Genomic DNA, 16,005 nt, shown 5'->3' on the forward strand with positions numbered 1-16,005 from the left:
CTAGCTAGTCCTCTTTTCACATGGGCTGTGCTATCTCAGGGGCAGGACAAATGATCCCTGGCCTTGCTTCTCTTGAGATTTGTACCATGAGTTACACAAACTGTGTGTGTGTGTGTGTGTGTGTGTGTGTGTGTGTGTGTGTGTGTTTTAATGTGTTCCCTGATAATTTATTTTTGAGACTGATTCTCATCATGTAAACTAGGCTGGCCTTTAATTTATATGTAGGGGAAACTAGCCTGGAACTCAAAACTCTTCTATATTAGCCTCCCAAGTGCAGAACCTACAAGGCATGTGCTACCATGTCTGCAGAGCTGGTTGAAGTAGAGTACACTTCTGGAAGAATTGGATTTGCTTGTGTGATATATAAACAACACACACACAGGTGAAAAATTCTCTCTCCCCCCCCTTGGAAATCTGTCCTGAAGGAAGACAACTATTTTGTTTTCAACTGGAGAGAGGTTGGTAGCCCTAGTGTCCCAGGTGACTCAGGATGTTGGCAGCCTCGTGACTTCTGTTTTTATCTTTGGCTCGTTACTAGTAGAGCATCACACATCACAGCATGGGCAGGTTGAACTGCTTCTGCCGTTCCATGCTTAGCTTGATCCACATCAGAGAAGAGCAGAGCTGGCTGAAGTAGAACTGAAACCCTACATGGATATTGGAATACATCAGTAAAATGTTGGGCAGTGTCAACTGTGGGCGCTTTCTGGTTTAAACTGTAGGAGAGATCTCTGTAATTTGAATATGGAATGTTCCAGTGGTTTGTTTCAGGTAAGTTCTAGCAGGAGCTTTTAGAAACTTCTGTAGCTAAAGAGTACAGGGAAGAAGTTAGACTGCTGGGGCCATCCCCTCCAAGGGACCATGGAGACTCTAGCTCCGTTCTCTCTACATCCATGCTGGACAGGGTGAGCAGACCTCTTGCCTTGCACACCCCCAATCATGATGTTTTCCCCACTACAGACCCAAAAGCAATGGTCCCACATGACCCTGCACCAAAACTCTGAAACCAAAAGCCAGAATAAATCTCTAGTCCTTTGTATTGTTTGTCTCCAGATTTTGGCAGAGCACCAGAGAGCTAACTTACACAGAGAATGAGTTAAAAGCAAATGTGACACCTCATCTTCACATCTTGATTTCAATCTTTGGACATACCTCATGCAGAAATCTTTGCTAGAATAAAATTATCAGTTGCCAAAAAACAAATCAGTTCTGGACTGATAACCTGGTAAGGACCTAATTCAAGACACAAATATAAAATTATGTGTTCATTCAGACAGATCAGTCACTCAAAGCAAAACCTGAAGCAACAGAATTAATTTATCAGCTGAGGGAAAAAGGGAGATTTTTTGGTTTTCTTTTTTGCATTAAGAGCTTAATAAATATAGTACAGCTAATAAATACAGTAGAGTAGTACATTGAATTTATCTATGTCTATTTTAAAGACACTAATTCAAAAGGAATTGACCAAGTACAACAAATTATTAACTTTATCCTATATAACTTCTTATTTCTAAATTATGGTAATTTTAGTATCAACTATGCTGATATAGTTTTTTTCTTCAGAATCTCTTAAGTTTTTTGTGAACTAGTGAAACTCTGCTGCCATAATCTGATTTGGTCCTCACAAAGGTAGTATTACATAAGTATTCTTTTAATATCTTTGTACAAATAAAGAAGCAGAGATTTAGAGAGGTAAGTGATCTACTTTGAAGGACATCACTTAAATATGAAAATTCAAAATCAAACTTGGCCAACCTTGGTGGTATTCGCCTGTAACTCCAACCCTCAGAAGCTAGAGGCATGAGCATGGCAAACTCCAGGCCAATTTGGGCTACACAGACATGGAGAGAATCTGTTTTGCACTACTCATCCCTGCCCCCAAGTCAAGTGTCTTTGAATCCTGAATAAAGTATTTTTAAAAGTCTCTCTCTGGCTCTCATCTCTTCCTCTCTTCACTCCTCTTCCCTCTCTTCCCCTCCTGACTCTCTTCCCTCCTTACCCTCCCCCTTTCTTTTCCTTCTTTACCTCTTCCCTTCCTTTTCCTCCCCCCATTCCTCTTGTCTGTCTCCCTCCCTTGCCCTCCTCTCTTCAGTAGTAAACATACTGACGTATGCATATTTCCTGCATATTCTCTAAAGCTTCCATGAACCAGTGAACTTCCATCGCCAGAGACCCTTGCAGTCCCACGCTGTAAAGATAAGCAGGATGGCTGACATTCCTGCTACTAGACAGCCATGAGGTCGTTACCCAGATGCTAGATTCACCCGATACTAACTACTTAGACTGCTCAGACTGCGGCTGTTCAGGCTGGGGCTGTTCTTGGATTTTTTTTTGTCACTTAAGTGTATTAATGGCAATCATTAACTTAAAAAGCAAAGTTTAGAAATGACTGTGACTTTGGTCAACTAGGTTGTATAAACATGTGCTATTGATGTAAATAATGTGCATCAGACATTTGCTTTTGGTGGTTTGCAGAAGCACTCTTCACATTCCAGAAATCGTGAGAATCCAAGTAATATCCGGGTCACAGTTACAGTTTTTCCTTTGATTCAACACAGAGACACATACTTCTAATCACTAATACTCGGCCCTATAAACACACTGCTCCATGGTTTTACATATGTTATCTTATTTAACCAAGGCTTATAGGAAGCAGGCATAAGCTGACTAGTCAAACGACTCACTGGCAAAGACAGCTCTCCAGTATACGTTGGCCTTATGTCAGATCTAATTCTGAATCTCCTGCTCTTGGTGACAAGCCTGTGGCATCCCTCTACAAGACAAAAAAGAAATAGCTCTGTCAAGGAATGTGGAATCCATTCTCAGATTATTTTAAATGTTCACAAATGTAATAATAAAAGGCAAGATGAAATCTAATATTATCCCCTCTAGCCAACAGATAAGGAGTTGTAATGATTTCGTAAAAGGAATAGAGCCTTAATTTGTGAGCAATGCTTTTTCAAGGACCTAGGAAAATGAGGAAACCGCAGAGCACACTCTGAGATACGCAGCCTTCCAAACATCACCATTTCGTCTATGGGATAGCAGAGCCAGGAGTGGGGGTGGGGTGTCCAGAGAGCATGGCTGGGATAGATTTGAAACTGGTCTATTTATCTGGAGATGAAAGGGTCAGAAGGGCCAAGGGAAGATTAGAGCTAATGACTCACAGGACTAGAAGGTGGGTGGCTACTACTGTCATCATAGAACGGACAGTAAGGATCCAAGAATTAACTACTGGGATGGTAAGGCCCTTGAAGACCAAGACCTTTTGGAGGATTTTGCTATAAATAATTTACTTCATAAGCCACAGTCTTTAGGACAACACTTGTTGTATTAACTTATAATCATTACTAGCTTGAGGAAAAAAAGGAAAAGAAATCTTGTAAGTTTTTTCTTTATATTTGTGACTTTGTGAAGAAAGTCAATACCAAGAGTCATTTTTTTTTCTGAAAAGTTGGAATTATTATATCACTCATCCAACTCCAAAAATTCTAAAGGACCACACACTTCAGCTACTCTGGCAATAGATGATTTCCCCCTCCTAAACACTACTTTTCTTAAATGTCTATGCAGCTTTACCTTTCAATGGATTAAGAATGTTGTAGGGATGCAGTTACCAAGTTCTGTAGGTTGGTGTGAGACAGGTAAGAGTCTGTGTCCTTCAGTGGCTGTCAGATTGCTCTCTAACAGTGAGAAATACATTCTGCCCTTTGCTGATTGCATTCCCATCTGGAATGGCTAAAGCAACAGTGCAAAGGGATCACAGAAAAAGAAGCTCATTTGTGTCCCAACTACCCTTTGAAGGTTATCAGATCACAATTATCTTTTTCCAAAAAATCTGGTGGGAACTTGCAACGTACTAGCAGAAATTAGTGCGGAACAGCCAAGCATTGGTAAGTCCAAGAAGGTTTAAAAAAAAAGAATCTTGACTTTGAAAAGTATTTACATACGTTCCAGAGCATTCCAAGAACATAAAGAAAAAACTCAGCAGAGAAAGGCATTCCATGCCCCAAATTTTGTCTTTGAAACTAGGATTTGTGTGGAAGAAATACATTCTGTTTCTGCCAAGTGGGGAGAAACAAAACAGAAGTCAAAGGCCCAGATGAAGTGTTCTTGGAAAATTCGTGAGAAAGAGGGGCAGACACCATGGAGAAGCTTTGCAGAAGGACATGCCTTGCAATTTGAGCATTTTTGAGCTTGCAATGGAATTTTAAAGCCATCCAGAAACAACAGATGTTTGAACCCAAATGCTTCAACTTCTTGAAGCCAAAATGAGGAGGGCTCTGAAGAGGAATGATAGAGTTGTAACATATGAAGAATAACTTCAGGAACTCGTTTTCTCTAGGCAAACAGTTCAAAGAGATTGATTCTGTGGCTTGCTGACCTGCCTCCCCACGGTGCTCATTTATATTCTAAGCGATAAACTTCCTGTCAAATGGGAATATTAGTAACTCAGGTCCACATCTTCTCTCTAGCTAGGTCTGACCTCAGTCTCTACTCTTCTCCTCGTTCATCGTAACTCCTGACTACACTGAGATGTCAGAATCTTATATGTAAAAATCTCTACTTATTATGGCTGCTGGCTCCAGCATTACCTAGCTAATTTAATATCTGCAAGCAAGACACTGTGAGCATGCAACCAAACTAAACTATTATTAAGGCCCTTCAGCAATTAATAAGCCAAGTCCACTTCTGAAGTTTATTTTTCTGAGTATATGCTATAGGTGATGGATACATGTCAAATATGCTTTATTTGATTTAAAATAATCTATCATTCCTTCTAAAGCAAGATTATTATCATTATACTAGCTTGTCAGACCAACTCTGCCTTTCTATATCTCTCTGTTTAAAAATGAGTGCCGTACAGACTACTGCTTCACTCTATTCAGCTTCTAGAAACATTTCTTGTATACCATATTTACCAAATAAACTTCCCAGAGAGGGAGCAAGGTTAATTTATTTCCAGAAAGTTATTGGAATAAAGATATGCCATAATTAGCTAGAGAAATACTGTTAAATAGCATCTTGCGGAGAAAGCAGCAGTATGGCTGTACTGTTAAACGGCAGCCAGGAACTCACATTGCAACTGCACTTTAAAAATAGACAAGCAACTATGATTATAATTTAGCTCCACAGCACGTACGCATGGTATGAACAGGAAGTGGGAGTGCATCTTCTCAGCCTGATAAGAGTCTCTAATGCAAGACATATGCTTTGCTGCTTAGCTGGCAAGCTAGGCCTTGTCAGAAGGAGGAAGAGCATATATATTTATCTTAACTGAAAGATCAAACTTATAAACCTTGGAAGACTTTTTTAATTACTTTGGAATAAAGCTATGACATCAAGAGTCTGTGGCTTAGACTCAAGTTTTGAAAAGATAGATTCATTGGAAGAAAATAAAGACTTGAAGTAATTTCCAGAGAAAAATTCATTAAAGTTAGTTAGGTATTGCCAAGCTGTTATCTCAGGGCAGTCTCAGCAGGGCAGGGTCAGCCCTTACAGAAATCACTCTGGTCAAGAAAATGTGCCTAACAACAAGAACAGCAGCAGCAACAACAACCACTCACCAATGTCTATAAAAAGTCAGTAGTGAGCTTTCTATGGATTTTATGTTTCAAGAACATTTTACAATATCAATGATTATTCATAGTTTAACCTGGGGCACATAAAAATATAACAGAATACATTTGAGGTTACTCTTATGTTTTAGGAAGAATCTGGTAATTCTAAACTTCCAGATAAGTGTTTTAGAAAATAGAGAAAACAGACCAACATGGTTCAGCAATGGACACATGATAGTACATCAGCACAGATTGTTAAGTTTTCCAGTCTATATTAAAAATAATGAAGAGGGGACAAATGCAAAACCTATCATCAAAATTCAAATGGGATTCCTTAACATAGTGATATAATTCATACTAAGAAAAATCCGAGACACATGGAAAACATTTTAAAAGGGACTTTGATTTTAACTTGTATTCCTTTAGAAATAGAAGTCTTGGAATATTTCTCTGGTTATTCAGAATAAGAATGAGTTTACTCACCTTCCAGTTTCCCTCTGTGCCCGAAGGTGATTCTGTGCCACAGCTCTCTCCTCAGGAGAGAGCTGGACTCCCAAGAGTGCTGACACACTGACTTACAGGAGGGTCAAGCCACTGTCAGAATCAACAGGACCAACTAATACCAGAGATAAGCAGATGGAGAGAGGCAAGCACAAGAACATAAGCAACAGAAACCAAGTCCACTCGACATCATTAGAATACAGTCCTTCCACCATAGCAAGTACTAGAAAGCCCAACACACCAAAAAAGCAAGATTCTGATTTAAAATCACATCTCATGATGATGATAGAGGATCTTAAGAAGGACATAAATAACTCCCTTAAAGAAATACAGGACAACACAGGTAAACAGGTAGAAGCCCTTAAAGAGGAAACACAAAAACCCCTTAAAGAATTATAGGAAAACACAACCAAACAGGTGAAAGATTGGAACAAAATCATCCAGGATCTAAAAATGGAAATAGAAACAACAAAGACATCACAAAGAAATACAACCATGGAGACAGAAAATCTAGGAAAGAGATCAGGAGTCATAGATGCAAACATCACCAACAGAATACAAGAGATAGAAGAGAGAATTTCAGGGGCAGAATATAACATAGAAACATTGACACAACCATCAAAGGAAATGTAAAACTCAAAAAGCTTCTAACTCAAAACACTCAGGAAATCAAAGACACAGTGAGAAGATTAAACATAAGGATAATAGGTGTAGAAGAGAGTGAAGACTCCCCACTTAAAGGGCCAGTAAATATCTTCATCAAAATTATGGAAGAAAACATCCCTAACCTAAAGAAAGAGATGCCCATAAACATGCAAGAAGCCTACTACAGAACTCCAAATAGAGTGGACCACAAAAGAAATTCCTCCCATCATATAATAGTCAAAACATCAAATGCACAAAACAAAGAAAGAATGTTAAAAGCAGTAAGGGAAAAAGGTCAAGTAACATAATGAAGGCAGACCTATCAGAATTACACCATACTTCTCAAAAGAGACTATGAAAGCCAGAAGATCCGGGGAGAGGTCATATAGACCCTAAGAGAACACAAATGCCAGGGTAGGATACTATATCCAGTAAAACTCTCAATTACCATAGATGGAGAAAATAAGATATTCCATGACAAAACCAAATTTACACAATATATTTCCACAAATCCAGTGCTACAAAGGATAATAGATGGAAAACTGCAATGCAAGGAGGGAAACTACACCCTAGAAAAAGCAAGAAAGTAATCTCCTTTAAACACACCCAAAAGAAGATTGCTACACAAACATAATTCCATCTCTAACAACAAAAATAATAGGAAACAACAACCATTGGTCCCTAATATCTCTCAACATAAATGGACTCAATTCCCCAATAAAAAGACATAGACTAACAGACTGGATAAGTAAAGAGGACCCAGCATTTTGCTGCATGCAGGAAACACACCTCAGTAACAAAGACAGACACTACCTCAGAGTAAAAAGCTGGGAAAATTTTTTCCAAGCAAATGGTTCCAAGAAACAAACTGGAGTAGCCATTTTAATATTGAACAAAATCAACTTTCAACCAAAAGTCATCAAAAAAGATAAGGAAGAACACTTCATACTCCTCAAAGGAAAACTCCACCAAGATGAACTCTCACTTCTGAATATCTATGTTCCAAATGCAAGGGCACCTACATTAATGAAAGAAACTTTACTAAGGCTCAAAGCACACATTGCACCTCACACAATAATAGTGGGAGACTATAACATACTACTCTCAGCAATGGACAGATCAAGGAAACAGAAACTAAACAGAGACACAGAGAAACTAACAGAGGTTATAAACTAAATGGATTTAACAGATATTTATAGAACATTTCGTCCAAAAAAAAAAAAAAGAGAGAATATATCTTCTTCTCAGTACTTCATGGTACCGTCTCCAAAACTGACCATATGATCAGTCACAAAACAGGACTCAAAAGATACAAGAAGACTTAAATAATCCTCTGCATCCTATCAGATCACCACAGACTAAGGCTGGTCTTCAATAAGAACAAAAACAAAAGAAAGCCCATGTATACATAAAAGCTGAACAATGCTCTACTTGTTGCTAATTTGGTCAAGGAAGAAACAAAGAAAGAAATTAAAGAATTTTTAGAATTTAATGAAAATGAAGACACAACATACCTAAACTTATGGGACACAATGAAAGAAGTGCTATGAGGAAAACTCATAGCTCTGAGTGCCTCCAAAAAGAAACTGGAGAGAGCATACATTAGTAGCTTGACAGCACACCTAAAAGCTCTGGAACAAAAAGAAGCAAATACACCCAAGAGAAGTAGACTGCAGGAAATAATCAAACTCAGGGCTGAAATCAACCAAGTAGAAATGAAAATAACTGTACAAAGAATTAACAAAACCAGGAGGGGGTTCTTTGACAAAAATCAACAAAATAGATACATTCTTAACCATACTAACCACAGGGCACAGAGACAGTATCCAAATTAACAAAATCAGAAATGAAAAGGGAGACATAAGAACAGAAACAGAGGAAATTCAAAAAATCATCAGATCCTACTACAAAAGCCTATATTCAACAAAACTTGAACACCTGGATGAAATGGACAAATTTCTAGAGAAATACTAGGTACCAAAGTTAAATCAGAATCAGATAAACCATCTAATTAGTCCCATAACACCTAAAGAAATAGAAGCAGACATTAAAAGTCTCCCACCCAAAAAGTCACCAGGACCAGATGGGTTTCGTGCAGAATTCTATCAGATCTTCATAGAAGGCTTAATGTCAATACTCTCCAAACTATTACACAAAATAGAAACAGAAGGAACACTATCCAATTCATTCTATGAAGTCACAATTACACTTACACCTAAACAACACAAAAACCCAACAAAGAATTAGAACTTCAGACCAATTTCCCTTATGGATATCAATGCCAAAATACTCAATAAAATTCTTGCAACCTGAAACCAAGAACATATCAAAACAATCATCCATCATGATCAAGTAGCCTTCATCCCAGGAATGCAGGGATGGTTCAATATATGAAAATCCATCAATGTAATCCACTATATAAACAAACTAAAAAAAAAAAAAAAAAGAAAAAGAAAAAGAAAACCCAACACAAGATCATCTCATTAGGTGCCGAGAAAGCAAGCATTTGACAGAATTCAACACCCCTTCATGGTAAAAGTCTTGAAAAGATTAAGAATTCAAGGCCTATAACTAATCACAGTAAAAGCAATATATAGCAAACCAGTAGCCAACATCAAGCTAAATGGAGAGAAACTTGAAGCAGTCCCATTAAAATCAGGGACTAGACAAGGCTGGCCACTTCTCCCTACCTGCTCAATAGAGTACTAAATTCCTAACTAGAGCAATTATACAACAAAAAGAGGTCAAAGGGATACAAATTGGAAAGAAAGAATTCAAAATATCACTATTCACAGATGTTATGATAGTATACTTAAGTGAGGCCAAAAATTCTACCAGAGAATTCCTATAGTTGATAAATAACTTTACTAAAGTGGCTGGATATCAAGTTAACTCAAACAAATCAGTAATCTTTCTCTACTGAGAAGATATTCAGGCTGAGAAAGAAATTAGAGAAATGACATCGTTCACAACAGTCACAAATAACATAAAATACCTTGGTGTGACTCTAACCAAGCAAGTGAAAGATCTGTATGGCAAGAACCACAAGTTCCCTAAGAGAGAAATTGAAGATCTCAGAAGATGGAAAGATCTCCTATGCTCATGGACTGGCAGGATTAACATGGTAAAATGGCCATCTTGCTAAAAGCAATCTACAGATTCAACGTGATGTCCATCAACATTCCAATTCAATTGCTTATGCTCTAAGATCAGGAATTGGCAAATGGGACCTCTTAAAATTGCAAAGCTTTTGTAGAGCAAAGGACACTGTCAATAGGACAAAATGGCAACCAACAGATTGGGAAAAGATCTTTAACAATCCTACATCTGATAGAGGACTAATATCCCATATATACAAAGAACTCAAGAAGTTAGACTCCAGAGAATCCAATAATCTATTTTCAAAAAGGTACTGAGCTAAACAAAGAATTCTCAACTGAGGAATATCGAATGGCCAAGAAGCACCTTAACAAATGTTCAACATCCTTAGTCATCAGGGAAATGCAAATCAAAACAACCCTTGAGATTCCACCTCACACCAGTCAGAATGGCTAAGATAAAAAATCAGGTTACAGCAGATTCTGGAGAGGATGTGGAGAAATAAGGACACTCCTCCATTGCTGGTGGGATTGCAAGCTGGTGCAACCACTCTGGAAATCAGACTGGTGGTTCCTCAAAAAACTGGTCATAGTAGTACCTGAGTACCCAGCTATACCACTCCTGGGCATATACCCAAAGATCCTCCAACATATAACAAGGACACAGGCTCCACTACGTTCATAGCCGACTTATTTATAGTAGCCAGAAGCTGGAGAGAGCCCCGATATCCTTGAACAGAGGAATGGACAGAAAAAATATGGTACATTTTTACACAATGAGTACTACTCAGCTATTAAAAACAATGACTTCATGAAATTCTTAGGCAAAAGGATGGAGCTAGAAAATATGAGTGAGGTAATCTAATCACAAAAGAATACACATGGTATGCACTTACTGATAAGCGGATATTAGCCCCAAAGTTCAGAATACCCAAGATACAATTCAGAGACCACAGGAAGCTCAGAAGAAGGAAGACCAAAGCATGGAGGCTTCAGTCCTTCTTAGAAGGGGGAACAGAAATGCTCACAGGAAGAAATATGGAGACAAAGTGTGGAGCAGAGTCTGAAATAAAGGTCATCTAGAGACTGCCCACCTAAGGATCTATCTCATATATAGCCACCAAACCCAGAGAATGTTGCCCACGCTAAGAAGTTCATGCTAACAGAAGACTGATCCAGCTGTCTCTTGAGCTGTCTGCTAGAGCCTGACAAATACAGAGGCAGATGCTTGCAGCCAACCATTGAACTGAGAACAAGGTCCCCAGTGGAGGAGTTAGAGAAAGAACTGAAGGAACTGAAGGGGTTTGCAACCCCATAAGAATAACAATATCAAACAACCAGACTCCCCAGAGCACCCAGGGACTAAACTACCATCCTAAGAGTACACAGGGATGGACTTATGGATTCAGCTGCATATGTAGCAGAGGATGGCCTTGTTGGGCATCAATGGGAGGAGAGGCCCTTGGTCCTGTCAAGGCTGAATAGCCCAGTCTAGGGGAATGTCAGGGCAGGGAGGTAAGAGGGAGTTGGTGGGTGGGGGAGCACCCTTATAGAAGCAGGAAGATAGCGGGTTTCTGGAGGGGAAATTGGGAAAGGGGACAATATTTGAAATGGAAAAAAAATCCACAAAAATGAATTTAGTAAATTCAGCAAATAGTATATTGTTTCCTGTATATGAGGTCCTGTTGTCCTTGCAGAGATCTGGCAATGGGAAAGATAGATAGGATGATGGAATTCAAGAAGAAGTTGACAGTCAAGAAGCAGGTAAAGGAAGAGCCCTTCAAGCCTGTAAGGGTGAGGTGTTGTGGGTGACAAAATAGGTAATAGAATACTGAAGGAGAGCTTTGAGATGAGACCTGAACAAGTGGAGGAAACAAAGTTACTTCCCCTCACCCCAGCTTTCTCTTCCTCTCCCCTTCCTCTTTCACTTTTTCTCTCTCTGCCTTGTAGAATCCTAAGAAGCAAGCACTAATCCACAGATCCTGATCCTGAAGAAAATCTAGTGAAGTCTGAAGATGGTGACTGAGAGATAGAAACTTGGAGAAGATCAAACTGGAGCTATTGTGCCAGGTAGTGTGGTTTGGATAAGTATTTCCCCGACAAAGTTCCACATGTTAAGGGCTGAATCTGCCTGTGACACTATTGGGAGTAGTGAAGCTTTACATGGATGAAATCTAATTTGATAGTCTAAATAGGATTTAGGGTCCACTGTTGGTGATGCTGTCTGGGGAGGGCTAGGAGGTATAGCTTTGTTGAAAGGAGTATGTTGTTGGGGTGGACCAGGCTTTGAAAGCCCCAGCCTACTTCCAGTTACCTCTCTCGGCTTTGAGCTTGTGGTTTAGAATAGCTCTCAGCTTCCTGTCGGGCTGTCATGCCTGCTTGATGCCATGCTTTCCTGCCTTGATGGACTGTACCACTCTGGAAACTGAAGCCCAAATAAACTTTTCATTCTCTAAGTGGAATCATCCATGGTATCTTAACATAGCATCAGGGAAGTGACTAGTACATCTAAGAAAGAAAGTTATGTTATTGGAGCATGCTTCTGATAGGAATAGTGGGATCCTGGTCTTTTCTCATTCCTGCTATTAGTTCCTGGCACAAGCTGAGTTATTCCTTTTGTCTTGTGCCTCACCATGATCTTGCTACAGGCCCAGGAACAATGTGTCTACCTACTGTGGATGGAAACTTCCCAAAGTATGAGGCAAAACAAACCTTTAAGGTGATTTTTCTCAGGTATTTTGGCACAGTTATGGAAATCATAAGAAGGTCAAATTCGCTGAAAAAGATGGTCCTTTTCTAAAGAGATCAAATAAGTCGGGATCATGTAATACTGAACACGCCAGTTTTCCACAATCCTCCTCATGCTTTCTTAAATATCATCTTTCCTGTAACCTCCTATATCCCTATATGCTCTCACTTATGTGTTTCTCCCAACCCCTGTAAAACCATCTGTTATCTCTGGGGCTCTCCTTTGTATGTAATTCTTTAATATCATTTAAGACATAAATTCATGGTTTTTGTGAGTTTATATCCTTCACTTAAGTGTAACTTTATCTAAGAAACCAGTTAGTGTAGTTCAGTAATTTTACACCCCCAGACTGCAAACTATTGCCTAATACAATGGGGGTCTGAAAATAAATTACTAGATTATTAAGTTACCAAAGTTGAAAAAAAAAGAAATCTAATTTTTTTCCATCCTTGAAGCCATGTTTTGGTTATTATCTATATTTAAAGTCCTTTTCTTAGATCATTTGTAAAGATGAATGAGTATTCTCTATGGAGATGAAATACTAGGCAGTGATCCTTCAAAGTACTTCAGCATTCATTTCCTTCTTTGGGAGGTTAAGATGTCTTGTTCTCCCTTTGTGAATGAAGTGCTAACATTTTAATGGTGAGTCCAACTGTAGATACGGCTCCAGCAGGTTTGTGGCTCTCTGTTTAGGCTATTTTTCCATTCCTGGGTGATGACCTATGCTCTCCACTGAAAAGATATGAGGCACAGCTCCTGCTAGTGATTAAGGTGAGTACGAGGTGGCTAAGGGTGCATACCACAGAACAGAGAGCTCTTACTGAAAGCTGGAAATGTGACCTGGCTTGACTAATAACAATTTCATAGGTGTGTATATGATTCTGCCTTGATGAAAACCAATGTGTGTGGTAATACATACTGTATTTGGAAATAGGGTTCATTATGAATGTAAGCCTTAACATGGAAGCTTGTGGCAGACATCTCTAAGACACTAGGCTGAAATACTGTTAGATTAGTACATGATAATCAAGAACCTTCATATACACAGAACTGCTTAAAATATAAAGAAAACTATTTATAATAAAGAGTAATAAATATAATATGTTCATCCTGGCTCATTTTAAGAAAAAGGGTATCAGGACCTGAAAGCCCCATATCTACTACTTGATTACACAGATGAGGTCTGAAGGTCTTTAAAATATGCTATATTGTCCTGTCTGTGGTCCTCTCCAAAGGCACACAAACACGATCTTTATAGAAGGCAATTTGACAAAAGTGTAAATTGCAAATAACTTCCTTTTTAGCCAACAGTGTCATTTCTGGGAATTTATCTTTTATTATTTGTATAATTCAAAATCGTCCATGTGAGAGGCTGGAGAGATGTCTTAGTGGTTAAGAGCTGTTCTTCCAGAGGTCCAGAGTTCAATTCCCAGGAACCCTATGGAGAGGCTCACAGCCACCATAATAGGGTCTGAGGCTGTCTTTGGCATACAGGTGTAAACGTAGATAGAGCATTTATACAGATAAGATAATAAATATTTTTTAAAAGTCCATGTGAAGCATTGCTACGTTGTCATAACTATAGTTATGAGATGCTTGAGAAAAGTTCTTCAGTGTTATTATGTGTAGTAAAACGTAAAGATATAAAAAGCAGTTGTGGATGAGGATGTTGGTCATAGTCAAGAGTACTGAACTAGTACTCACAAGGCTTTGAGCTGGGTCCTAGAACTCAGGTTGAGGAATGGGCAGTGATTGTCGAAAGCTTGGCAGATCCAAAAAACATTGTTTAAAAGGAAGAGTGAGCTATGAGAATGTTTTTAATTAAAAATAAGGAAGTCGAGCTGTCTTGTGCCTTAGGGTAGTATTCCCTCATTGGATATTTCAGTGGTAGACATAGGAGAGGGACAGAAGGGAAAGGTAGAAGCTACTCATGAAAACAAAACTGTAGGGCAGGAGAGCTGGCTTGGCAGTTTTAAGAGTCCATGCTGCTCTTGCAGATGTCTGGATTTGGTTCCCAGTACTCATGCCTCCTGGCTCACAATTTCCTGTAACTTCACCTCCAATGGAATCAGACACTTGTGGCCTCCATGGGCACTTGCACACAGCCACATGGAGATACATGCACATGCACATATACATGATCGTTAGTCCTTTAAGCTAAGGATCCTGTGACCTATCCATCCTTGTACCACATGAGCTGGGAAGTCCTCCATTCTGGTTACCCTGAATCGATATAATGCAGTCACAAAGGCTGTGAGTGGGCACAAGCCACTAACAACACAGGCTTTCACTCCATGGAGAGTGAAAGGCCTGAGTGGAAACTTCAAAGTTCAGGCCTCACGGTTAGTGACCTTTCTCACCCAAAGTTGATATGGAACAGAGTCTGGTCTTGAACTCCTGATCTTCCTGCCTCTATCCTGGGATTATAAGTGTGAGGAGAGATTTTCATTAAAATATTGATATGCAGATATACGTGTAAAATAGGAATGAAGAGATAGCTCAGCAGTTAAGAACACATACTGTTCTTCTAGAAGATCTGAGTTCAATATTGGCACATCAAGTGATTCACTGTCACCTGTAACTCCAGCTCCAAGATAACCATGCCTCTGCCCTCTGTGTTCACACCTGCATTCATGTATGCACTAAAAAAATAATTAAAAATAACCAAGCTCATTATTGTTTTGTGTGATTTTTTTTTACATACTATATGAGTTAAGAGAAGATCTCTAAGAGGATAATTGGAGGTAGAAAGAATGAAAAAGAAGGCTTACTCATCAGCTGACACCATTCTGACCTGGATTTTAGAAAAATACAATGTAGACAAAATTTACTTGTTTACATTAATATACCAAAAAATTAAAGCTCTTATCATAATCCTTAAGCAAATACAGAATTTTTGAATACTGATTTGAATTATTGGGAAGTCTTTTGGCCCACAGATGAAATATGCCAACACAACATATTAGGTAATATGATAAATACAGAAATTCTATTTTCTCTTAATGGCAACATCCACATCTGAAGCAAGCTGTCAGTAGGAAGCAGTTTTGCTCGAGTTGCACAGCTTAGCAGATGTCTTTGTTAGGAATGTGACAATTCTGGTCATATTTACTTCACTGAATATCAAGTGGGAGAGAGAGAGAGATGCCAAGTCCTTGGCAATAGCTCGTGATTAATCACATCAAGCAAGCTTGGTGCATGCTTTGCCCTTTGTTACTTGTTCTGCACATTATCATAAAAATACATCCTAACTCTGATTCCAAATGGAACCCAATGCAGTTAGTATCGATGGTTACACAAACTATGTAAACTCCACGGGGAAAAGGGATTCCTGTCCCTTATGCTTTACTGCATAATACTGCTGAGTACCAATCACTTGGCATTTACTCTGTACCAAATTATGAGGAAGTACTCTGCAGTCACTATTTCGGACAATTGTAATCAGAGAGTC

At 38.9% G+C, this 16,005-nt stretch overlaps 1 long non-coding RNA gene across 3 annotated transcripts in view; it reads right to left on the reverse strand.

Annotated features, from left to right (window-relative positions):
- LOC108351664 (uncharacterized) overlaps positions 1-16,005 on the reverse strand; it is a 47,871-nt gene that overhangs the window by 12,735 nt on the left and 19,131 nt on the right. For 2 of the 3 annotated variants that reach the window (XR_015627082.1, XR_015627081.1), the window contains exon 2: positions 2,685-2,773. This is a non-coding gene — a long non-coding RNA (uncharacterized LOC108351664). Of the gene's footprint in view, positions 1-434; positions 648-2,684; positions 2,774-16,005 lie in introns of all 3 variants that reach the window. The other variant, XR_015627083.1, reaches the window with a different exon arrangement.

The sequence above is a fragment of the Rattus norvegicus genome, chromosome 8 (assembly GCF_021556685.1).
Source record: "Rattus norvegicus strain SHRSP/BbbUtx chromosome 8, alternate assembly SHRSP_T2T, whole genome shotgun sequence".
Taxonomy (NCBI): domain Eukaryota; kingdom Metazoa; phylum Chordata; class Mammalia; order Rodentia; family Muridae; genus Rattus; species Rattus norvegicus.